Genomic DNA, 27,349 nt, shown 5'->3' on the forward strand with positions numbered 1-27,349 from the left:
TTGTCTCGCCCAGGGTGTAATTCAATGTAGAACCGCCACTGGTAGTTGTGGTGCAAGCTCTTAACTCAAGGTAAGCCTACCCAGAGTTGATAGAACTAACTCAAATCAGCTCTTCTGAAACAAAAACTCAAAAGTTGAACATCTCGGTGTAAAACAACTCAGAGTTCACATTTTAACACGGTGTTGGTTGAACCACCTTATTGAAACGGGCCCCAGATCTAAACCAGGTTTGTCTGGTTTTGTCAATTTCAAAACTTACTCTGCAACACAGTGTTCATCTCGCTTCGTGATACAGGCCACCGTGGTCTGACATAATCAAATGAACACATATTTATTTTTATTTTGTGTTGTTTCTAGTCTTCGTTGCGCAATTATAAAAGCACTGTACCTGCAGTTTGTGGATTATTGATTCACAGAGACAGTGATATACAACATGTTTATTCTTGTATACCTTATGAATTGCAAGCAAATGCCTATTAATTGCGAGATCGTATTAAACATACATTATATTACGCATAAATTAATATACACTCTACACACCAGTTGACACAATTTGGCTGCTTTGTAAACTAGAAAGTTATGATTAGTTGTATGACCAAATGTTTTATATTTTTTCACTGAAGTTAAAGTGTGTGTTCAGCATTGCAACCAGGTGATGGCGCTGTTGACTTTTTAAATACAGATTTCAGGATGGTTGAACGTGTTCAAAACCCGGAATGATGTTGTGTAAAAGTTTTATGAATTGTATGTGGTATAAACTAAATTATAGGCATACATGAAATGTAAGGGACAATATTTGCTTATTTGATAGGCTCTCTTAAAAATGTCTGTGGACATGGTAACCGTTCAAATCACATTTGCCAAATGCTTTTAAAGAAGGTGAATATACAGTACATGACACTATTTTTCATGTCTGACAGACTGTCACACTTGAAACCTATAACTTGCGTGCACTCGCATTTGTGCTCAGCGCGCGTTCGCGCACTGCCCTCCCCACCCAGGACGCGCAAGCCTTGATGCGCGAGAGTGTTTCTGCAACAGTCAAGCCGCAGAGAGAGAGAGAGAGAGAGAGAGAGAGAGAGAGAGAGAGAGAGCAGGACATCCGAAGCAGCTTTCAGTGAATTGTACATCAGCAACATGCGCTTCACAGCCACCCCTGCTCTAAAGAACACACCACACTAAGATATAAGGTATGACAACACAACACACATCCTCACATTGACATTCATTCTGTTTCTTGTCTGATTTTGAAATGCTTGATGGCAGAAAGAAAACACGCGTGTTTCATCTTTTTGCGGGAGTCCATTAATGCGTAACGTTATTTGTGGTATTCAAAGTAAAAGAGAATATCTGAATTGAGAACGTTTGTATTTCTGTTAACGCTTTCGCGGAATATTGAAATCATACGTTTTCTATGTCTTTAGTAGATGCTTGTGTATGGATATGTAGTATAAATGACGGCTGTAGAACTCTAATTTCTGTATTATTTCTCTGGCTCGTGTAACTTAAGCTCTATAGTGTCTGAGGACAGTTTCTTTGAGTGTGAACGCTTATAAGTGAAGTCAGTCCACGCGTCGGTCCCCTCTCCTCCTCGTGATCTGTTGTAAATCAGTCACAACGTCCCATAATGTCCATGATTTGCTGTAGTTGTAAACGTTGTCCTGGTTACATAAACGATGTTATTGCACAAACGAGAGGTTCTGGGTCATTTTCATCTCATTGTTTTATACGCTGTTAATGAGGTTATTAATTAAGTGCGTTCAGTCAGGTAGAAGGTAAAGCGGTTTAAATGTCATGGATGTGCTCCACTCGTATGGAAGGCCGTTTGATCAAAAATGTCTTTAGACGTAACGTGTACAGACGATATAACGCGTGGACGCGTTATTGCGCCTAAAAACGTAATTTCGTCTACAGACGTATTGGTTTTAGCCAATGGAAAGCCAGAAAACGGAAAGGTTTGCATAAAATTGATTAAACATATAGTCTTGACGTCATCATTAGCCTAACCACGTGTCATTCATGAATTATACATATAAACGTGATGTTCCCTCATGCGTGGCATTGCATACGGTCCTAGTTCCGAATATGTCAGCATATACGTGATTTTACGACAGGGGAGAAGAGGGCATTTCAAAATACAAGCGGTACAGACAGACCATCGAAAGCATGGCTTTGCGAAATTTTCTTAACAACTACCGACGCGTTTTTCAAGAATGTGTGCATTTGTAAAATTATATGGATTATGCCGTCAACTCAATGGGCAACATGGGCTGCAGCCGAGAGTCCCCAACACTAAGGGATCCCGAGAGAGTTCTCATTTGCATTTTAACATTACACATAACACATATTTGTCCAGTATTATGCATATCCGAATCACTATGGACAGTACATGAAGATTAAAATCATGTTAAAAACACGAAAAATGTCAGAAAACCAGTAAACGAGGAAGCTGCGTTTTATTTTTGTATGAAGCATAAATTATGTTTCATTAACAAAGTTCAGGAGAAGCCGGAGCACATAATCATCTCGGCTGGTTCGCTATCAGCAATCCTATCAGCTCAAGCGAGACATCTCTACAAGTAATTCAACACCCCTCCACCTCCCCGTCTCATCTCCCCATTTCCGAGCTCGGCGCACTCGCCCACATCAGGGGGAGAGTGTTCCGGGTTAGAAAGGAACCGGCGAGCTAGGAGACCGCTCCCTGGACAGCACGCCATATGCATATCTTACCTACCCCTGCTATCAGCATTATCCCTGCCATCATTATTATTTGCATTGGCGAACTCGTGAATAACGTTTACGTTTCTCAACCAATTTCAATGGGTTAGAGTATTGTGGACCCACATTAAAATATGTAAAGGAAAAACTGCTGCTACTGGAGCATTTAACTTGTTCAATTAAATTCTATGTAGTGCTTTTTTTGCAATGTTCCAAGTGTTTCAATGCAGATTTACAAGAAAAAACACAGGAGGAAAATAAGTGTAACTTAAGAAAAGGCACACTGATGCGCACGGGCTTCTGCAATCTTGAACATAATTACTATATAGGGAATGGCAGATTCTTTAATATTATTTTCGAAGATCATGAAACTATTCCAATATTCGTTTATGTAAATGTAGTTTATGAGGACACAGAATTTGAATTATTATGGTTTTATCGTGCTCGCTTTTGCTTTTCCTGGGCAGCAACGTAGCCGGGCATGCATTTCTGGATTTAGTGTAAATAAAATAACGGACTTGGAACGTTATTAACATGACAAATTACAAAAACTGTTTTTGTTTTACTATGGGACCTCTAATCACCGTAGGCTACTCCACATATAAATCCATTGATGTCGTTTTCTATGTCATTTCTATCTCCATGTCTGTTTGGTTTTGATCTGTAGCCTATTATATAAATAAAAACTAGTAGCATAAAAGCACGTTGTGTTGAACAAATCAATAGAAAACTCTTTAGACTTTAACACCAGAACAAGAAGCAAAACCTGTAGCGCAGAAAATGTTATTTATTTATGATGCACTCTGGAAAAAAGAACAGAAAATAATAATTATTCATGAAAATTGTATGGGCTACATATTGTTAGGATTTTATTGCTAAACTGTTTCTGATTTTTAAGATTAATCATTATATCAGTATTAATAATGATTAATACTAGGCCATTTAGAGGATGCATTATGTATTTCTCGTTATTTTAATTTGAAATACGGGAAATTTGACACCCGTTGTTTTGGAGAGTTACACGATATTGCATCAGCGCGTGTTATTTATACGCATTTCATTCATGAGAATGGGCTTGTTTTACAGTGGTTGATTAAACATTTAATTTACAAGTTAATTGAATATAACGGGCACACAAGGAATCTAAAATGCGTTATCCCAGGTCCGCAAAAGCCAAACGCGGGACTGGTTATAACCCAGACATCCCTCCCTGCAAACAAATTTCAGGGATGTAGTAGCCCCTAACCCCACACGTGATGTGTCATGCAGCGCGGATCAAGTGCACAGTCGTCTCTTTTTTTATTATAAATGCCGTGAACATGAATGCACATCAGAAGTTATGTTTAAATTGCACGGTTTACTGAAATATAGTCCGTATGTCAATCAGTTAAAAATGTAGAGAGCAGCATTAGCTAAAAAATGTTTATTGTATTACATACAGTATATTTCAAACAATTTCATTCCAGAAACCACCTAAACAGGTTTATTTCGCCACCAAAATACTTTTAAATGGAATATGGGGAAAATGCACATTCATTCTTTCTGGTAAAGGGTAGCCCTAAAACTTGATTTTTCATTATATGAATGAAACGTAAGATTAATTCAATTACCAAAATAGGCCTACACAAGATATCGAAACTTATTGCAAGTAATGAATTGGATTTTTTAGTCACCGCAATGGCGAAATGACACAGTTCCCACTAGCTAATCTCACTTGCATGGCGCGAAATCTACTGGTATTTCCCCAAACATAAACACAGGTGAGGGCCCATATTTATAAAAAGTTATAGAAATGTTCTTAAGAATAGTGATTTAAGTGCCAAAAAAATATTTGTAAAAGTATGACTTGTAGGAGACCTTTTCAAGAAGTGAAGCAGTAACCAAAATCAATGTAAAACATTCAAAGGTAAACAATTATTGGCCAAGTCAAATTTACGTCAAACATATAATGACAATTTATAAACGTAAACTCCATTTGACATCAACCCATTTAAAGATAAGTCTGTAAAATAACTTGCATAGTTTACTAACTTTACTACATTAATAAATGTCATTAACTGACATTCAAATTTACATTAAATCAAGCAATGTTTCAATTCCAATTATACATTGCCTAGTAGCTGACTGTGAGTCTTGGATTTTACTTGTGTTTTATTTTCTGCGCATCTTATATTCTGAGTCTGATGTTCTCTGTGCGTGTCTGCCTGGTCCTCGACCGACTGTACCTGTGGTTAACCTTCTTAACTTATCCTGAAACATACAGCATTCAAGTACATTCAAACATAATATGCACAAAATTAAGAGAGACAATGAATACATTAGTTTTACAGTGTGAATGATCTGGGCCGCGTTTCCCGAAACCTTCTTAACGCTACGTCGTTCTTAAGTTATACCTTAAGTTGTACCTTACCGTTAATATGTGTTTCCCGAAACGTTCTTAGTTAAGTATACCTTCTGTAAGTTATACGTTCGGAAGGTTGGTCTGTATGGGATTCCTTTTGTGCCAACAAAAATATACAATGAGAATGAAAACAATCAAATCAATTGCAAGAATGTGACATGATTTTCAAATAAACTGCTATTTTTATTAAAAATTTTCTAAGTTTCGTTTTTGCAAATAATAGTTTTGAAGTTTTCGCTGCTAGATTTTTCATTTGAGCTTTCCGAGTTTTCGTTTACGCTTCTCAAATTTTCGTTCGCCTTTCTGGCACAAATCTCATGTGTGGGCGGGATTTATGGCCACTTTACGCTCATTGGTTAGTGAGATTTGGATTGACAGCTCCCTGACCAGGAAGTGAACTATACAAGTAATTGTAAGTTACTGGAATAAACTTGTTTAATGCATCGCAACAGCAAGTGGCTTTGCGTGACCCTCCGACCCAAAGTTTGAGATCCTTTGATATGACCATACTGCCAGTTAGTGTAGCGGGGTTGATACATTTGGGCATGCGATTGCGGGATCTCACACTCATTTCAAAATTAAATAATATCGATGGTTGGATTTAGTTTGCAATTTGGTTTATTTTTATCCTATGAGTCCTAATAAATGCAACTTCAACTATTTCTAAAGTGCTTATTTTATAAAAAACGCCACTACCTCACATAATGCAGTAAAGCAGCACTTGTATAGAGTGAATAATTGATTGTCGAACGATCAATATTTATTCAAAACCACCACCATGGAAAGCACCTGGTAACGTGGGACGTAAGAAAGTTATGGGTATAGTTTAGGAAGTAGGCTATACACCTAGAAAAGGAATAACTTGAGTTAAGGTGTAACTTCAGAGTCTTCATAGCTAAGAGACAACATTATCAGGAAAAGCAGCCCTGTTATATTTAACATTTTATTTTTGGATCACAGCACAGGAAATTGGTAGTTGACGAATAAATTGGTTAGTTTTACATTATTTTATATTATTAATATTTATGTTTATCATATAAAATAACATAACAGGGATTTTATCATATAAAATAGCATAAGAGAGATTTATCTTCGTTCTTGGTTTTTTCCTACATTTTTGCTGTCACACTATAGGACAAATTTGCATATTAATCATTTAATGATTATTGATTTAATCATTAAATTAAGCGTATCATTGCCATGTTTTAATAAAATAAGTATAACAGCCAACAGAAAAGAGTAGCAAAGATAAAATATCAGTAGGGTCTGCATTGCTGGATGTGACTCTTATTTTGACAACAGAGCCGCTAAGATTACGCGTCTACACGCAATTACGCGTCCACGCGTCTAACGTCTGTAGACGAAATTACGTCTTTAGTATGGCGTTCCAAAGGGTCCTAAAAAATGACTTTGCAGCACACACTCGTCTCACTGAACGTGACATCTGCGTCTGCTGAACGTGACGTCTGCGTCTGCTAAACGTGACATCTGCGTCTGCCACTTCACTCATTCCTCTGCATGAACGTGACGTCTGCGCCTGATAAACGTGACGTCTGCGTCTGCAGCGCAAAACGGACGGAGCTTGATTTAGTCCAGCTCCACCTCCGTGAGTTTAGTGAAGCGCTATCAAGCGCCCCCGACTGGCTGTTAACGTTAATGTAAGTCTGACATGCACCTATGTAAACAATTATTAACAGAAAATAATTGTATACTTTCTGTTTGCCACTGTTAGTTAAAGCAATAAACACACCGCCAAGTAATTAATACATGTTCGCATGAATTTTACTGATCTTAAATTAAGATTTTATTTAAACTAGCAACTAAATGCCTCTTTATATTTAAGGCTTTTAACTTGAGGTTATTTAACATTAAAAAAAATAACTTAACACAATTAATACTTTTCAGAAGATCGCATGACATTACCTTCTTCTGCTTTGCTGCCACCTCTCCCATGCAGACACTGGCACTGTACCTGTTACGACCCCCATAAGTCTAGGGTTCAAAAGGAGGCACGTAACAGAATAAAAATGGTGTTGTGTGTGTGTGTCAGCTGCAAGACTTAAGATCACTCAATTAAAAAAATATCTAAAAAAAACCTCAAATGTCAAAGGAAGCAAAATAGTTATTTTATTAACAAAATTGTTGAAGGGTTTCAAGCTTCAAGAGGGGGGTTAAGCCAAAATAATAAACAAAAGACACTCTACCTAGTAGGGAAAGTAACTAACTAGACTAACACAATAAAAAAGAACCAAAATACAGCAAAATACCCTACCTTCCTTACTAACAGGAGAAAACAAGAACAAAAGAAAATAAATTGGCACCCACCTCTCTACTAACCTTTTAACTTATGTGTTAACAAAAATGGATCAGTTTAGCAATGAATACAATAACAAACACAATTAAATAAACTTTAGGGATATGGGCATTTTTCAATAATTTCATGTTCGAATATTTGAGCTAATTAAAAAACGAATATTCGTTTATTTAAATTAAATTAATAAAGACGTATTTTTTTACATTTTTCATAACGCACTAATATAATATCCTGCATATAGGTTTTTTAATGGTGAAAAGATAAGCAAGGTTTGGAATTTTTTTTTAATACATAAAAACTGCATTTAAACATGCGCAAAGCGAAATCATACAAAAACCAGACATACAAAACTAAACGAACAAAACACAACGATATATGGTTATCTTGTTTATTTTGTTTTACATGTTCTTGATAAGAAAAACAAACATATAGGTCTATTTTATTCTGTGAAAGTCTGTTCAACAAGTCGACGGTTAACAAGCCGACAGCGGAGAAAACGCGGTGCTCATCTCTATAACTCCCGGTAACAAAACCCAGATCTGTCAAGAATATCTGGCTTTATTGTTTATAATGTTAATAATAAATAAAGTAAACAGCCTTACCTCCATGCCGACTGTTAATTGATCCTAAAAACAAAGACGGAGCCATTGTAGTGCTTGTTTATTACGTGACCGTCATCTGAGGAAAAATTACTAATCCTGTTGATCACCACGGCATATAAATATTGTTGATATAATATTGTGTCTGTCTTGTTTAGCTTTGCATTGCATTTGCATCAATAAATAAAATCAACTAAGGTAGCTTAAATATGGAATTGCAGCGCGTTTTAAAACAAACAAACAAACTTAAATGTATTGCACAAACACATTACACAAAGCATAACAAACAGCATAAACTAAGATTGACAGCTGATCCTTGCCAGTGCGCAACACAATTAACAGAATGTCAAGGAAACAACACATAAACATTAGTTCCTAGGACAGACGCAGACGTCACGTTCATTGAGAGGATTGAGTGAAGTGAAATTTAACGAAGTAGACGCTTGACACTCTGCATTAAGCCGTGTAGAGTAGCGTGTTACAATACGTGTTAGCAAAAATGAAAACAAATAACTTCACTGCTACATGTGAATGACGCGTGACGTCTGCATAGACGCTTCACGGCCACACGTGATTTACGTGACGTCTGCGTTACGTCAACGTCTCGTCTGCGTCTTGAATTCAATGCAATAAATAGCAGAATACAAAAAACATTTAAGACGTGGAGTGAGACGTTCAGTGAGACGAGTGTGTGCTGCAAAGTCATTTTTTAGGACCATTTGGAACGCCATACTTTAGGCGCAATACGCCCTTTTCACAATGACGTCACTTAACTTCCGCCTTTTTGCAAAGCAGTGTATCATAACATCCGTCTTGCAACAAACAAGAAGAAGAAGATCCTAGCACCTTCGCTAACAAAAAGAAAACAAAACACTTACCTTCATAATCAAACAGGTACTGTTCAAACAAGAATTTGTAATCCTTTCTCTAGCTTTGACCTTGTCATTAGCGAAAATTTGTCTGCAAGACGTTGTACATCATCTAGACGTATTTGTGGCAGATGTGCAAGCCACTTGGTAAACTCCATTCTGAGGCGCTAGCGGAAGTAACTTCTTCTTGAGTTTTACTGGCGGTTGGCAAATCAGCTTTTAGGTGCATTACCGCCACCTTATGAACTGGAGTGCTAGCGGAAGTAATGATACACTGCTTCGCTGCAGAACGGAACATGCGTGACGTCATGTGAAAAGGGCGTATAACGCGTCCAGGCGTCTAACGTCTGTACACGTTACGTCTAAAGACATTTTTGATCAAACGGCCTTCCATACACTCGTGGCGTGTTTCTCGACGTGATGGGGATGCACCACACATACAGGCGGGGTTTACTCTGCAGATGGAGGTTCCCTTCTTCTGCCCCTCCCCTTTTCACGCAAGAAATGGGGTATGGGTTTAAGTACTTACTGCAAGTGGTACACTATTTTTAAATGTCCTTTATTTAAGTACAACAGACAGTATATCTTACCTCACAGATATGAAGTAGATGTCCTGAAAACCTGGAAAAACAAGCCTCGGGTTCACGTGCAGCCAAGAGATAACGGAAGCTAGACATTAACGTTAATAGCGCTATCAATATGGATATTTCTCTTAAACAAACGCATCGATTCGCTTCAGAAGACCTTTGTTAAGACCACGAAGCCGTGTCGAGCAGTTCTTTGATCGATGGATGTACTTTTTGGAGCTTCATAAAATTGCCCCTCATTATGACGCCGATCTTGTCACACTTCCAATGGACGATTGGTGGGTGCTGTTCACTTGTGAGGAATAAATACCGCAGTAAAGATAGTTTAGCGGTTTGACATTCGGACGTTTTTAAATTGTGAATCCGCATCGCGCTGCTGTATACATGAACACGTTATCTTATTTTGCACACCGTGATTTGTGAATTCATGTGAAGCGTTTCCCCGGCATGATATCCGCGTTTTATTTTTGCGACTTTTTTTTAACGCGTATAACACAGGAAGCTTAAGAGTTAAATACCTAAAAAGACCGTCATCTTGTCCAGTTTGATTTGTGAATTTTTTCACAGCAAAGTTTTTGTCTGTCAAATCGTGTTAAGTTGTTAGATACGGAGGATGACAAATACACAGTCTTTACCATTGACAGCTACTTTGAGTGTACATGCACTCAAATTTCATGCCAATTTACTTGTTTACGCAGCCTAATTTGCGAAAACTTTCACAAACAAATGTCGTCTTTTTTATATAATCTTACACCTGTGTTTATTATGTCCTGTAATAATAACAGTAACGGTTCGAGATATTATACATAATAAGCCTGTAAATTAAACAAGACAAGTGAGTCATGGTACCGTTGTGATTGGTGAATTGTTTCAGTGTTTTATTGTTTCAGTGTTGCTTTACTTAATATGGTTAGTTTCACAAATGGCATTGCAATTTTGTCATGTTCTTATTCATAAAAAAGCTACCATTTTAGGCCATTTGTTGAGTGGCGATGGACTGTCGTAACCTGTAAACTGATTTCCTTTAACTTGAAGGACTCAATGAATGTTTTTGGGGCAAATACTGATCTGTGAAATGTTTCACAAATCTAAATAGTCATTTTAAACTCAAAAAGACTTAAGTAAGAGTCCATTATTAAGTTGTGTAGGTGTCCTCCCTTTAAAGCCATAGATCACCATTAATATGCAGTTTAAATACACATAAGGCCATGCGAAATAGTCAAATCAATTTGTGAAAGTTTTCACAAATGAAGTTTAGTCTAAAGAGAGTGTTTTTCACCATTTTAGGCCATTTGTTGAGTGGCGATGGACTGTCGTAACCTGTAAACTGATTTTATTTGAACCTGAAGGACTCAAGGAATGTTTTTTGGGCAAATACTGATCTGTGAAATGTTTCACAAATCTAAATATTCATTTTAAACTCATTATTAAGTTGTGTAGGTGTCGCTTTAAAGCCATAGATCACTATTAGTACTTATATACTATAAGTCAATTTGTGAACATTTTTATGGTGACTTATAAGAGTTATGCAGCTTTTTTATGAATAAGAACATGACAAAATTGCAATGCCGTTTGTGAAACTAACCATATTAAGTAAAGCAACATTGAAACAATGAAAACACTGAAACAATTCACCAATCACAACGGTACCATTACTTGTACTCACTTGTCTTGTTTAATTTATAGGCTTATTATGTATAATATCTTGAACCGTTAGTGTTATTATTACAGGACATAATAAACACAGGTGTAAGATTATATAAAAAAGAAGAAATTTGTTTGTGAAAGTTTTCGCAAATTAGGCCGAGTAAATTGGCATGAAATTTGAGTGCATGTACACTCAAAGTAGCTGTCAATGGTAAAGACTGTGTATTTGTCATCCTCCGTATCTAACAACTTAACACGATTTGACAGACAAAAACTTTGCTGTGAAAAAATTCACAAATCAAACTGGACAAGATGACGGTCTTTTTAGGTATTTAAGTCTTCAGCTTCGTGAGTTATACGCGTTTAAAAAAAAGTCACAAAAATAAAACGTGGATATCATGCCGGGGAAACCGCTTCACATGAATTCACAAATCACGGTGTGCAAAATAAGATAACGTGTTCATGTATACAGCAGCGCGATGCGGATTCACAACTTAAGAACATCCGAATGTCAAACCGCTAAACTATCTTTACTGCGGTGGAATACTGATGGTCTTTTTTTTCTTTTTAAATACAATTTGTGTACATTTATTATCCATTGACATGCCAATCAAATGTATAAAACGTTTAAAAAGTGTGTGGCACGCATTACGCCAGTCGTTTGTCACAGAAGTAAAATGTTAAGTCAAACGTGTTGCATTGTGGGAAACAACAATTCCTTCTGTGTGCGTTCTTCTTTTTCTTTTAGAGTTGTATGGCAGTTGGCAAACAAACATTTGATGGCAGTGTGTGTTCGTTGTACACCGCACATTTTGGTAAATGTGTACAATAAATGATGCATAAATTGCTGTGCTTACATTGAATACTACAGAAAAAAATGTGATTGGTTGCTCTTCTAAGCAAAGTAAAAAGATTAGGATTTTTAATAATAAATTAATGGCTGTTGCTTCCTGTTTGTGAGTGTGGTACTCGAAATGTAAGGCCAGCTGCATAGTGTAACATAGTAGGGATGCAACAATACAGCTAACCCACCACGAACCTCGGTTTTCGCCTACGGTTTTCGATTCGGTTCTGATGGCTTTGGTACATTTAAGTGTTTTTTCATTGTTTTATGCTCATGTTTTATGCTTATGCTTTCATATCTACAACAGAAATATCTTATCTGTCACATGCATCTCTGGTTTACTCCCAGTCCCTTACTTTATTACTTGGCACGTGATTAGTAATTTTTGTGTTAGACAAACAGAAACAGATGCACAGTCTGCTGGGACGACAGGCACTGTACACACTTACACATATGCATGCGTACGCTCATGCCGGGACCCCCATTGCGCCCACCAACTCGCTCTCATTGGCCAGCGGCCCGTCGCTGCAGGAGCAGGTGTCGTGCAGTTGGTCGCTTCATCTGTCATCTTGACGGGGGCTCTCTCTCTGTTGAGATCATTGTGTCCCCCTCCTTCACTCTTCATCTCTGGACCACACTCAGTTGATTTGCTGGTTCAGGGAAGACGGAAGCGCCTGGAAGGTTAATAATCCAAAGCACTGACCTGCGAAATTATGGCCCACGAGCAGAAAGCCAATCCATTCCGAGTCGTGAAGAAAACTTGCTGATAAACATGTTTAACTTTGACAGAACGGATGCTCCTTCGGGCCAGGGCATGCTGGTACAGTTCTGTTCAGATTATTACTTCACTCTGAAGTACCTCGGGATGCAGGAATACAGCATCACAACATCAGTTGGTGAATAAAAATACTTTTTTCACACTATGAGCAGCTGTGTATGTGTGAGTCCGGCTTTGCTTTTAGACTTTTTTTACTTTTTTGTGCCCACAGTTTAACATGGGGACAAAACATTTAGTGATGTCATAACCGTGTGAGTTTTGCAAGTTCAGTTAATTTTTTTAACATTTAATCATGGAGTAGATGAATTTAATCAAAGCGACATAGAAACGAGACCATATTTGACAATAAAAAATAGCTTGAATTAAAAAATAGATTGCAATGTAAGTTCACCTGCTGTAGATTTACATTTACACATTTGGCAGATGCTTTTATCAAAAGCGACTTACATTGCATTGTATTATACATTTTGTTTCTGACTATATGTGCAATCCCCTGGGATCGAACCCATGACCTTGGCATTGCTATTGCCATGCTCTAACCACTGAGCCACAGGAAAGTACATGTGTACATATTTGTGTGGGTATGTGGAGTTTGAATAGATGCTGGAGGGGTTGTGTCACGGTTAAAAGGCTCTCTCTCTCTGATCTGAAACGGAGCCTGTAGGCTTTCATATGGTCACTGTGACAGCAGGAAGTTTACACGTGTCTCTCATGCCGAGAGTACTGTGTGCGTCTGTCCATTCTGTTGTGTTGTGGACTTCACTACACATTTAACCATTGACATACCCATCAGGGCAACTGATGCCAGGCAATGAGCAAGACCCCCCTCTCTCTCTCTCTCTCTCTCTCTCTCTCTCTCTCTCTCTCTCTCTCTCTCTCAATTTAAGTGTGCTTTATTGGCATAACAAAATGTACATTCGTGTTGCCAAAGCATTTGCAGCTGGGCTGCGTACAAATAGTGCAAGTATGTAAACAAACGAAAAGAAAGATAATTATAGTAATAAAATAAAATAAAGTGGTATGTATTCAGTGCAATTTAACGTGGTTTATAATATATGTAAATATATAAAAACAGAAATAGAGTATAGTTTAAACAAAGATTTACAAAATAAAATACAAATATACATCTCTCTCTCTCTTGTCTGCCCTCCCTCTCTTTAAATGAAGTTTTATTAACCAAGTTACCAAGCTTTCGTTGTCCAATAGGGTACGTTCTAACTTCAGCCAATCACGTTTTTGCTCTGCACTAAGATTCAGGGAGCTAACATGGCGGCCTAAAATGTGTGATATACTAAGAAATGCGAATGGCCTCTTCTTTATACTACTCAGTAATGATTGTTTGTGTTTATATGCATTGTCCATATGTTAGTATCAAACGACGTTTATGACTTGATAACAGTGTGCACGGACTGGGGTGGACAATCCCGGTGACTGGGGACTGATTTGGTCTGCTGCAAGCCAGTCGTTTTATTGTCTTTATGTATCAAAGTGATAAATTCCGATTTTGGCATTCGATAAAATATAATCTGTTTCCCCGATACTGCATGGGTAAGCAGCTAGTTCGCGCCGGACACTCAGCGCGTGCCTCCTTTCAATGTGTGCAATGTTTGCATTGCAATGCGCTGCAGCTGTCGGTGTACTGCAGTATATGATGGCAGAATTAACGTGGAGAAAATCATCAGCACTGTGAATTTCTATGTCATTCATAATTCAAAATAAAACGTAATTTATTCAGGCATCTCTGTTTATCCCATTCCTGAATGATCTCTGCTGTGGTTTAACTGTTCTGTATACTGTCTAACTCTTGCCACAACGAAGGATGTCGATCCTTTGACTATGATCTTGTGCACACAATATATTCTCAAATTCACACAGCAACCCCAAAAGTAAACGATGTAGGCCTAGTAAAATTTGTGTTTTCGATCTTTACCATAGTAAATATTGGTATACAACTGCAGATAATCAATTTACTGTAGTTAATAATAAGGGCTGTGGCGGTGCTCTTAGTGTAGCGTGTTATACGATATATGTCTCCGTTTTTCCTTGTGCTAAATAAATCAATATTGTTGGGTTATAATTATGTATATATTGCTGCCTTTTAAATGACACATAGGACAGATTTAAAATACTGTTTATTTCATTTATTTATTGGCAAATAAAAAAACAACGGGGGAAATAAGAACGCAAGGGAGGCAACACAACTTTTCTCTTCGATGAAAAAAGTATGAAGCAAAATATAAAATTGCCAAATGAAAATTAATTGAAGCTAAATGTACAAATTAATGGGTTCTCCATACAAATGCACAAATGGCACTGGATATTACATGGCATTTCAGTAAATCCTTTTTCATACAGAGATCCCGGAAAATATGCGGAAGATGTGTCCCGGGATGACGGGATCGGTTGATTTTGGTTCACACTGCCAGTGATTTTCTGGAACCTTCTGGAGCTTTCACACACATCCTAAAGACATGTGACGTGTAATGTACTGTAATGTAGTCGGGAACGTAGCGCTGTCACGGTGAAGGAATTTTCCTTGCAGTGATATTGGCTTTTTTATAGTTCAATAGCGCGGTTTGCTATATTATAACCGCATTCCTTATATATTTAGTGCCAAATAGGCCTAAAAAAGCTCCTTAATGGGGTTATTATATAGCATACATTGTTGGTTTTTAAGTTATAAAGATATCAATTTAAAACAAAATAAGTACTTTTTATGTAGCCTATTTAGGCTATTGGTAAATGCAGAACACTGAAGAATGAGACGCAAGAACCAAGGCATAGCTCAACCAGCTGAAGTTAAATATGAACATATGAAAATAAAAGCAAATTGTTTGGGCTTGTTGGTGCAAATTTACAGAACCTCAATAAAAATTATAACAGAACGATGCACAGTTTTAATTAAAAAAAAAATGTCAGTAGCCTGTTTTTACTACTTTAACTGCAATACAAAAGGCAATTACTTTGTTTTACGTGTTTTTGTTTAGAAAAAACAAGCATGCTCAGGTAGGGTCAAATCAGTCTGTTAATAAAAGATCGCTCCTCCACGTCATGTACATCAAGAGACGTACAAGACTTGTTTTAAAGGTTGCTAAGCGATCAAGTTTATTAAAGTTCTCTACCATTGTAACTTTGTGTTGATCGATGAAGTTATTTAAAACTTGCTGCATTTAGAGGCGACATATTCTCTCTCAATTTCAGTTTACATGCTCGGGACACATACAAACACTCGAGACCTCTGAATAGTACAGCGGAGATTTCGGACTGTTGAGCGAATCACTGGTACTACCCTTCCCACTGCAAGAACTGTACTCTTCCAGAGTGAGCGAGTAAAAGGGCTTGCAAAATCTCTCTGGACCCCTCACACCCAGCACACTTTCTCTTTGAACTGCTGCCGTCTGGTCGGTGCTACAGAGCACTGAGAACCAAAACAGCCAAATAAAGTTTCTTCCCTCAGGTCATCTACCCCATGAACAGTTAAATGTTCTCCCCTCTGTTCAATAAATATGTGCAATACTAAACTACTCACTTATACTCCTTTTGACAATAATATACGTTCTCTCCAGTGTCTCGTCATTGGCCCCGCCCCTCTCATTTCCTTGTTATCTTTCCCTGAGTGTTTTATGTTCCACACCTGCCTTTGTTAATTGTCCCTCGTTTGTATTTGCTATATAATACCCTCATGTTTCATTGTCCTGTGTCGGTCATTGTATGTGCTGTATGTGCCTAGTGCTGCGTTCAGTGTCCTGATGTGCCCTGTATTTCCTGAGCCTATTGTTGCTGTTTTCTCCTGTTATACTAAGTCGGCATTAAGGGAATAGCTTTGAAATGGTTTAAATCTTATTTATCCGACCGTTTTCAATTTGTAGCAATAAATAATGAGGTGTCACGCAAATCGCAAGTCCAGTACGGTGTACCACAGGGCTCAGTCTTAGGGCCTCTGCTCTTCGCATTATACATGCTACCTCTAGGAGATATAATAAAGCGACACGGAGTTAGCTTTCACTGTTATGCTGATGATACTCAACTTTATATCTCCTCGAAGCCTCATGAAACACAGCAGTTCCATCGAATAATTGAATGCATAGTCGATATAAAAAACTGGATGAGTAACAACTTTTTATTACTGAACTCGGACAAAACGGAAGTGTTACTTATTGGACCGAAAACTGCTATAAGTAACAACCAAGAATACTGTTTAACTATTGACGGATGTTCCATAAAACCCTCGTCGTCAGCAAAGAATCTTGGCGTTCTATTCGATAGTAATCTGTCATTTGAGAGCCACGTCGCCAACACCTGTAAAATTGCGTTTTTCCATTTTAAGAATATATCTAAACTACGTCATATGCTGTCAATCTCAGATGCAGAGAAGTTAATTCATGCATTCATGACATCAAGACTAGATTACTGTAATGCACTGTTAGGTGGTTGCCCTGCAGGCTTATTACAAAAACTCCAATTGGTCCAAAACGCGGCAGCTCGAGTTCTTACACGTACAAAAAAGTATGAACATATTAGCCCGGTTCTGTCAACCTTGCACTGGTTACCTATAAAGCATCGCGTTAACTTTAAAATCTTGCTTATTACCTATAAAGCCTTACATGGTTTAGCTCCTCAGTACTTGAATGAACTCCTTTTGTATTACAGTCCTTCACGTGCATTACGCTCTCAGGCGTCCTGTCAGTTGGTAATACCTAGAATTTCAAAATCAAGTGCAGGTGGTAGATCCTTTTCCTATCTAGCGCCTAAACTTTGGAATAGTCTTCCCTGCACTGTCCGGGAGGCAGACACACTCTGTCAGTTTAAATCTAGACTAAAGACGCATCTTTTTAATCTTGCATACACTACTCTTCCATAATATAAATCTTCAGAGGGTTTAGGCTGCATTAGTTAGATCAACCGGAACCAAAAACACAACTGATGTACTTGTTGCATCAAAGAGTACAGAACAGTACTCTACTCTCAGCCAGTCTTGTCTCATTGTTCCAAGGTTACCACAGCGAGCAGGATGCAGTTCATGGCCTGACCTGATGGTAGAGCGGAGAATGGGAAGTGGGGACCTGACAAGAGCTGAGATGATAGAGCTGGATAAAGAAGGACGCGGTCTCTTGACATGTCTTCACCACAAAACTTCAAATGCTATTAGATTATTAATGATAATCTTAAACTATAATTTATTTTATTATTAAGTTTATTTATTTTATTTAGCCTTGTTGTGCAAGTTCTCTGGAGCTTGTGCAGAGGCAGCAGCTTTTGCCAGAGGGGAACTGGAATCCCCTGGTTGGGCCTGGGTTCTCCTGAGGTTTTTTTTCTCGATTAGAGTTTTGGGTTCCTCGCCACCGTTTGCATACTGTTTTTGCACTATCTGCCTGACCGGGGGGGCTGCTTTAGAATCTTAAAGTTTTACTTAATTAATATTGCATATAGGAATTTATTATCTGTTATATTTGACCTGTGCTTCTCTCTCCTTTATCCTAAATGTGTGCTCTCACTGAGCGTGTGTGTGTGTGCGTACTTGTCTGTGTACGTACGTGTGTGTGTGTGTGTTGTGTGTGTGTGCGTGCGCATCCGTGTGTGTGTGTGTCTCTGTGTCTGTGTGTGTTGGTGCGTGTGCATGTTGTGTGTGTGGAGTGTTTTGTGTGTGGGTGTGTCTGTCTTCTGTGTTTTCAACCTTTTCTTGTTTTTGCAGGTACAACTTTGATTGTTTTGCTTGTAGTCAATGTGTCTCATGTGCAGCTGCTTTGTAACAATGAAAATTGTAAAAGCGCTATATAAATAAAGTTGAGTTGAGTTGAGTAGTAAGTGTTTAGTTTAGTCTATGTCAAGTGTTGTTTAGTTTAGTTTAGTGTTTAGTTAGTTTACGTTCCTTTTACTTATATTATAATCTTGTTCTTGTTTACACCCCATCGTGGGTTTTTGTTTTGTGTTTGTTATTTAATAAATATTCCCCTGTCTTGTTAACCCCTTCATCCCCGCTGCCTGCGATTGGGTTCTTTCCTGCTTTTCGTGACAGTTACTGATTTAATATATCATACAGCTATCCCATTCCCTTACACTATTTGTATAAAGCACCTTATTACTTGTATATATGTAGCACATGCATACAATATAGCATCCGCTGCTCTTTTGACATATATTGTTTTTTTTCATATGTGTATTGTCTATTACATATTTATTTTTATATATTTTGTTACCTGTGTCTTGTCACTTTCAACTATGTGCACTGGCAGCTTCTGTCACTAAGACAAATTCCTCGTGCGTAGAGCAAATTTGGGCAATAAAGCTCCTTCTGATTCTGATGTATGTTCTTTGCGTTATTATGGGAAACTTTATATGAGCTGTTCATATGATAGTAAATCTATTATACTACTACAGTATTTCTATGTGGGGAATTGTGGACAGAATTGTCCCACATGGTCATCTTGCAATATAGCCTACTTACGCTGCTACCATTATAAAGACAACGCTTAATATTGTTGATGTTATGGGTGGTGTTTCTTACAGTGATCATTTTTGTCATGGCAAAGAGTTAGACAGTAGCCTATACAGAACAGTTTAGCCACAGCAGCAGAGATCATTCAGGAATGGGATAAACAGAGATGACTGATTAAATTACGTTTTATTTTGAATTATGAATGACATAGAAATTCAGTGCTGATGATTTCCTCCACGTTAATTCTGCCATCATATACTGGTAGTACACCGACAGTTGCAGCTCATTGCAATGCAAACGTTGCACACATTGAAAGGAGGCACGCGCTGAGTGTCCGGCACGAACTAGCTGCTTACCCATGCAGTATCGGGGAAAACAGATTATATTTTATCAAATGCCAAAATCGGAAATTTATCACTTTGATACATAAAGACAATAAAACGGCTGGCTTGCAGCAGACCAAATCAGTCCCCAGTCCGTGCACGCTGTTATCAAGTCATAAACGTTTCAGTCGTATGTTACTAACATATGGACAATGCATATAAACACAAACAATCATTACTGAGTAGTATAAAGAAGAGGCCATTCGCATTTCTTAGTATATCACGCATTTTAGACCGCCGCTAGCCACCATGTTAGCTCCCTGAATCTTAGTGCAGAGCAAAACGTGATTGGCTGAAGTTAGAACGTGCCCTATTGGACAACGAAAGCGGAAGTTACTCGATTGGCTTGCGTAGATAGTGGGCGGAGTCCACCTATTTGTGGATTGTGTGCAAGTCTTGATGTTAGAAATGTTTCAAAATCCACAAATGCACAGAGAGCCATCCACAAATGTGCAGAAAGCGATCCACATATGTGCAGAAAGCGATCTACAAATAAATGCCATTAAAATAAATTTGTAAATATTTTTTATTTCCAAATCTCATTGTATTTATTTGTGAATTCCATTTCTTTTTGTGGAATGTCTGACATATATTTATGGTTCGCTTTTTGAGCATATGTGGATTTAAAAAATGTTTGTGAAACTCTCTATATTTATTTGCGGATCATAGTTTTTTTATTCAGAATATTGCAACAATTCTGATCCCATACTCCACCACCCCTTCTCCACACTTATAATCTCTTAGTCTCAACCGGGTGGATGCTCTGGGTTCGGGCCAAATCCCGGGCGCGGGGTCCGATCCCGGGAGCGAGGCCGGATGCCGGGCTCGGGCCAAATCGCGGACTCAGAGCCCTCCCCTCGGTCAGCTCGCCAAATACGCATATCTTTTCATATCCTTTAGTGAACTAGTGAAAACAGGAAAAGAGAGAGAGGGCAGGATGAAGTTGGTCGGCACAGTTATGGATCCATTAGCCCTGTGATGGAAAATGATGTCAACGCTCACCTCGAGTAAGTCTTGAGTGACCCTTGTCATGTTCATGCAAACAGAGAACATGTACAGCCAGTACCAGGGCGTTGTTATGCGGTTGCTAAGGTGTTCTGTCTGGTTATGGGGTAGAAACATCAAAAGCCAATACACTACCAATCAAAGTGTATGGTCACTTACTCAATTAGTAATATTTTTACCACATTTTATAATAATAGTAAACTGTTAAAAACTATAGAATAACACAAATGTAACTTTGGGAAATATGTTGTGACTGAAGAAAACTTCAAATAAATCACAACTGTGTTGTATTTCGTCATCTTCAGTGTAGAGTTTGCAGAAATGTTCTCTTGTCATTTCATTTCCAGCTGTTTCTTGAGGTCTGCTTTAAAACAGTATTGAAAGACTTCATATCTACAGTATTCGCATTTATTTGCTGCTTTTTCCTCATTATTCAGTCAAAGTCATCCATTTCAAAAACATTTTTATTTTAGATAAAAGTTTAGATTTGTACAATAACATTTTTCTACTAAATATGTTTTAGACATTTAAGCATAAATTGTAAAGGCCAGGAGAAACATTTTACTTAAGTAACCCTAAATCTTTGAACAATAATGTACGCTTTTTAAAATACATAAATCAGTTTTCTGATAAGTTAAACTTTTTAGTTTCATAGAATAGTTTCTGTTCTAGAATAAAAAAGGTGAGATGGTGAGAAAAGTTAGTATCGGGTGTAGTGTGATATTTCATTGCATTATTTTTGCAGATAAAACTGAAAACCTCCCCATGTGCCCTGAGAGATTTCAGCTGTGGTTGGTTAGATCAGACCGGATCAGACCTTCTGAGCTTCAAACTTCAAACTTTCAGATCATCTGAGAGCGTGAAGGGCTCACAGCACATATGAAAGTAGAACCACCTACAGTGAGGATAAAAACAGCATCTACCTGAAATGTCAGAATAACCCAGCAGAACAGACCGCTGGATGCTGATGGAAATGTGTTTCTGCTGGAGTCTGTTGTGAGACAGAAGGAGTCTAACTTACGTTTAGTTTCGCCTGGTAACAGCAGACTCAGCATTAGAGAGAGAGAGACACCAGGGGATTGAAAGAGAAAATAAAAATAAGTTATAATGGTTTTAAAAGCAATGTCACAGGAGGTGCAGGGGAGAGACATGGAACAGAGAGGGGTCACAGTCTCCAGGGACACTCTCTCTCTTACTTTTTCACACACACACAGTCTATCTCTCTCTTTCAAAACAACACACACTGTGGTCCTGGTAAACCAGACCGTGTGTGAACTGAATGTCCCCACATACATGACATTTTTTGGTCCTCGTGAGGAAAATGGCTTTTAAATCAAACTAAATGAAGATTATTTACCTTATTTTATCCCTCCCTAAAATTCTGTGCTTCAGAAATCTTACTTTAGCCTTTTATAATGCTGGTAGACACACACACAGTGTGAGCGGCGTCTGTGCTTTAATTCTCTAGAGTTGGAGAGATGTGCTGTTGTTCTCTGGGTCTGACAGCTCGTGACAAAGAAGGAAAGACAGAATTTCACTCCAATTGTCCAACAGAGTGTGCTGTCACAAACCACAGATCGGGGGTCGCACACACACACACACACACACACACACTGGTTTCTCTTTTCAGAGCAGATACTAAACTGTTTGTTTCATTCTAGAGGAAGATGCTTGTTTGGTTAAAAGGTTACAGTGGATTTTATACTTTGTGATTTCTGGAACTACACAGAGGTTGACTTTTTGGGGGGTGAGAAGTGTTCATTATGCTCAAGAGAGCGTTTATTTTAAATGCTGCAATTGAGCACAGATTCAGCTGAAATGAAACCAGTGATGCACAATAATATATTGGTCACAGACCAAGATCAAAGTAAACATTTGTATCTTTTTATGCTAGTGTTTTGATGTCTGATTTCATTGTGATGTGTAATATTCTAGACTGGAGCTTTATTATGAATGTGAAATCATTTTTTCATTCATTTCAAATCCTCAAGTATCTCTTTCTCATATCTTGTTTTTACTGGTTGGGAAATCATCTTCCTTTCCATTTTCCTCCATAACGTCTCTCTTGAGAGTTAAATGGTAAGACTATTTCTTTATCCTTCTCCATTTTTCATTCCCTCTATTCTGTCTCGCTTCACCTGTCATTTATAGCCCATCGCTTTCTGCCTCCATCTGTCTGTTCATGTGACTCTGTCAGTCTGACGTGAGATTTAGAGACTGGAGTCTGGATGGAGGTACTCTCTTTAAAATATGGAGGAGAATGTAGGGAAGGAGAAATGGATCAACGTGTCAGTGAAATTTAATGAAAATCTCCCGTCTGCAAGTTCAGCACTGAGAGTTGTCGACTGACGTCTGCTTTTGCTTTTCCCACGAGTCAGCAGGGATAATCTGCCGACTTTCCTCAGCTCAGCTTTTTCAAGCATCAATGACTTGAGCTGTGTGTTAATAAACCTCAAACATTCTGGTTTTTATCCCATAAGAATTAAACCTGCAATTAATTTAGCCTGTATCTTGTCAAACTGTGTTTTGTAGATAATTTCAGCATGAGTGTGCTTCTTTGCTATATATTTAAAAAAAATCATTTGACTTTATGCTTCAAAAAAGGATAAATGTTTAAAAATAAATTCAGCATTTAAAATATTTCAGACAGCAATGGCGGCATGTTTTTTTAGATTCATTCAATTTTTTAAAGATTTTCTAACATATATTATTTAATATTTATTTATTATATGAATTTGTATAGTCATCCAAAGAAAAGTACATATTTATCAACATTATATGTCATAACGTTCAAAACACTATATTAAACACTATACATTCAGAAAAACATTCAAAAAAAGATTGAGATGTTATTAACATGAAAATAGTGCCTTTGTGTTGTAGCTTAAAATGCAAATAATGAATTAAAAGGGGCTGTGAATTTTTAACACAGAGTAAAACTGTCCTGGGGCAATAATTAAGTAAAAATATCACGTTGTTGGTAATCTCTCATTGTCATTCTCGGTTCCCTTTCTGTCAGTCTCTCGACGTTCTGTCGAACCGACAGAAGGGGGTTTGTCTTGAGAACCTATCATCTTCTGAGTATTTAGAAAAGGCCAATGAAAATTGGCGAATGAAATTTGCATGCCGGACTCCTCCCCGGATGTCCGGGTATAAGAGGGAAGCCGGCGTGCTCATTCATTCACCTTTTGTTCTTCAGAGCCTACACATATGATGAGCTTCTCTACGATCTTGGTGATCATTCTTTCTGCTGGAATCTACGACGTGGACAGCGGACGGTCCCTTCCTGCAGTGACTCTCCCCTGGGCGTCTCGGCAGTTCCGGAGGTGTTCGAGCAAATTTCCTTTTCTAAAAGAGCAAATTTCTCCAGCGTGGCTTGTGCCGCTGTTCTCATGGGTGCAACACACTCATTGAGGAGGGGGACGGACACGATGCCTGCTTCCAGTACGCTGGGGCAGACGTTGTGGATACATCCTGCCCGCACTGAGGGCGGTGACGATTCAGACATTGCGTCACGGGTGGCTGTGTTCCCACGGGACTCAGCCACCACCTCGTTTGCTCCCCGTTCCGTGGCGGCAGGACTACGGCCCTGCCATCCGCTACGGCAAGCAGCGAGGGTGATATGAGGATTACTGTGAGTGATAATCCGCCAGCCACTGGCTCACGGAGCGTTCGCACCTCGTCTCTCTCGTCTGACCATTCCCCAGGAGACGGTCCGCCGTCTTATTCCTCAATCACGTATTCGGACACGATGCGTGATGATGAGATGTCTCTTGCAGCATCGGGGGGTGACGTATTGCCATCCGACTCCAACGATTCCTCGGGCTCCCTCCCTTGGGGGGTTCGTGCCCAGGAAGAAGCGGACGTCGAAATGTCAGCCATGCTTTCCCGGGCCGCCGTGAGTGTTGGGTTGCAGTGCCCGCACTGCCTCTCCCGGCGCTCACTGCTGGCTACATGGCGCCTCGGGTGTCGTGTTTACCGGAAGTGCATGAGGAACTTAGTAAGACCTGGAACGCCCCCTTTCCGGCACGTTTCACGTCAAACAAAGTTCTGTCACCCTCTCTTCCCTCGAGGTTGAGACAGCTAGAGGATACGTCGATGTCCCCCAGGTGGAGTATGTCAACGCGGTGCACTCGTGCCTGTAGGCGGCGGCCACCTGGGGGGGGGCTCGACCTAGACTCCCGTCCAAAGCATGTGGGGTCTCGACATCTCTGGTGTCGAGAGCTTACATTGCGGCGGACCAAGCTGCCTCCTCTCTCCACACTATGGCTCCTGCCAGGCCAGGGCGTTGAGAGAGCTCCACGAGGGTAAGACCGACCCAGCGCTTATGCAGGAACGCCGCGCTGCCACCGACCTCGCTCTACGGGCGACCAAGGTGACCACGCTGGCCCTGGGTCGGACGATGTCCACACTTGTGGTCCATGAGAAACTCCTCTGGCCGAACCTTGCGCAGATGAGTAACGCCGAGAAGGTCGGCTTTCTCGATGCACCCGTCTCGCAGGGGGGGGGGCTGGTTGGTGTTACTGTCGAGCCGCAGTTCTCGACAGTAAAGAAGCAGTCCTCCGTGCTGTGACTCGGCCGCCTCGGCCGTCGAGTCCCGTGCACCGTCTGCTTCCCAGCAGCCCTGGTCCTCTTCGACGCCCTCCAGCTCTGGCACCCCCCACTCACCCGGCTCCCCCTAGAGGAGACAGCGAAGAGGAGACCATCGCCCCATCAGCAGCCACGGCGAAGCGGCCCTCATGGGAAGACCTCAGAGGTATCGAGGCTACCATTGGGCCCGACCCCAGCCATATCGCTGGGAAATCGGATAGGGACGGATCCTGCCCCATCTCTCCATCTGCTGGCCCCCTCTGGGGGGCTAGCGCCCACTTACTCTCAAAAAAGAGAGTTTCCTCTCTCTCTGGGTTATCACAGCCGCTCCCACCCTCTGCACGAAGGTGAACGGCAAACTCGACGTTGCGTCACGGCGAAGTGCAATGTCGAGTATAAACACAAGCCCTCAGCACTCTCAGTCAGACAGTGCGTTGAGCTGTGCAGTCGCCAGGCAGGAAAAGCAGCAGAGCCGATCTCCTCCCCGGGGGACCTCCCCCGGCAAGGAATCCGTACTGCTAGCCATCGAACCACCCCCGGGGGGGGACGATGAAAAAGATCGAACCTTTAGTCCCCCTGTTACATTTCTGGGAGCCTGGGCTTCCCAGACTCTCAGGCTGGCTAGGGAAGACGATCCGTCTCGGCTACGCGATCCAGTTTGCCTCACGCCCGCCAAGTTTCAGGGCATTCATTATACCTCAGTCAGAGGCTAGGATGCTCCCGTACTTCGGGCCGAGGTCGCCACCCTTCTGGCGAAGGGAGTGATCGAGCCCGTCTCACCAGCCGAGATGTTCAATGGGTTTTACAGCCTGTATTTCATTGTCCCCAAGAAAGGCGGGGGGCTGCGCCGTATCTTGGGTCTGTGTGTTCTGAACAGGCACCTACACAATAGCTGCCTTTCAGGATGATCACGAAGAAGCGCATCCTGACGTCCGTCAGATGTCAGGACTGGTTCATGGCAATCGACCTGAAGGACGCATACTTCATGTCTCTATCCTCCCTCGACTTCGGCCGTTCCTACAGTTCGCGTTCGAGGGACGGGCATATCAGTACAGGGTCCTCCCCTTCGGTCTGTCCCTGTCTTTATGGGTCTTTACTAAGGTCGTGGAAGCCGCCCTCCTTCCCCTCAGGGAAGGAGGTGTGCGGGTACTAAACTATCTCGACGACTGGCTCATCTTGGCACTCTCGAGATCTGTTGTGCTCCGGCACCTAGATCGGTTGGGGCTACAGGTCAACTGAGAAAAGAGCAAGCTCTCCCCGGTGCAGAGCATCCTCTTTCTCGGTATGGAACTCGACTCTGTCCCCATGAAGCAGCACGACTGACTTCAGAGTGCGCCCAGTCAGTGTTGAACTGCCTGAAGCTTTCAGGCAGTCAGCGGTCCCCTTGAAACTTTTTCAGAGGCTCCTGGGATACATGGCATCCTAGGTGGGGGTGGTCCCCCTCGGGTCGATGCACATGTGACCGCTCCACTGGCTACAGAGTCAGGTTCCTTGGAGAGCGTGGCACACCGGCAGCAGGCGTATGGTCATCATGCTTTTCTGCTGACACACCCTAACCCCCTGGTCTCCCATGACCTTCTTGCGGACAGGGGTCCCCTTAGGGATGCCTCCCTGCAGGGTTGGGGTGCCATGTGCAACGGGCACGCAGTGTCAGGGCGGTGGACGGGCCCCCGCCTGCGTTGGCATTTCAACTGCCTAGAGTTGTTGGTTGTGCTATTTGCATTGAGGAGGCTACTACCTCTCGTGCAGGGCAAGCACGTGCTGGTCTGGTTGGACAGCACAGCTGCTGTGGCGTATATCATTTGGTGGCATTCGCTCACGGCAGCTAACATGACTCGCCCGGCGCCTCCTCCTCTTGAGTCAGCAGGTGATCAGTTCCCTGCGAGCCTCACACATCCCAGGCGTCCTGAACCAGACAGCCGATGCGCTCTCTCATCAGTCGACGCCTCGCGGAGAGTGGCGACTCCATCCCTGCGCAGTCCGGCTCATTTGGAGCAGTTCGGCCAGGCACAGGTGGTCCTGTTGCCTCCCCGAACTCCACCCATTGTCCGCTTTGGTACTCCTTGTCTGAGGCAACCCTTGGCATGGATGCTCTTGCACACAGCTGGCCGCGGGACAAGCAGAAGTACGCCTTCCCCCCAGTGAGCCTCATTGCACAGGTCCTGTGCAAGGCCAGGG

The 27,349-nt window shown here is 40.7% G+C and overlaps 1 protein-coding gene across 5 annotated transcripts in view; it reads left to right on the forward strand.

The window, feature by feature from the left end:
- Nucleotides 1-1,042: 1,042 nt before the first annotated feature.
- The window catches only part of slc8a2b (solute carrier family 8 member 2b), a 140,706-nt gene continuing 114,399 nt past the window's right edge, over nucleotides 1,043-27,349 (forward strand). For 3 of the 5 annotated variants that reach the window (XM_057350857.1, XM_057350859.1, XM_057350860.1), the window contains exon 1: nucleotides 1,049-1,190. The gene's annotated coding sequence lies outside the window, so the exon portion shown is untranslated. Of the gene's footprint in view, nucleotides 1,191-27,349 lie in introns of all 5 variants that reach the window. The other 2 variants (XM_057350861.1, XM_057350863.1) reach the window with 2 other exon arrangements.

The sequence above is a fragment of the Triplophysa rosa genome, linkage group LG14 (genome assembly GCF_024868665.1).
Source record: "Triplophysa rosa linkage group LG14, Trosa_1v2, whole genome shotgun sequence".
In the NCBI taxonomy this organism is placed as follows: domain Eukaryota; kingdom Metazoa; phylum Chordata; class Actinopteri; order Cypriniformes; family Nemacheilidae; genus Triplophysa; species Triplophysa rosa.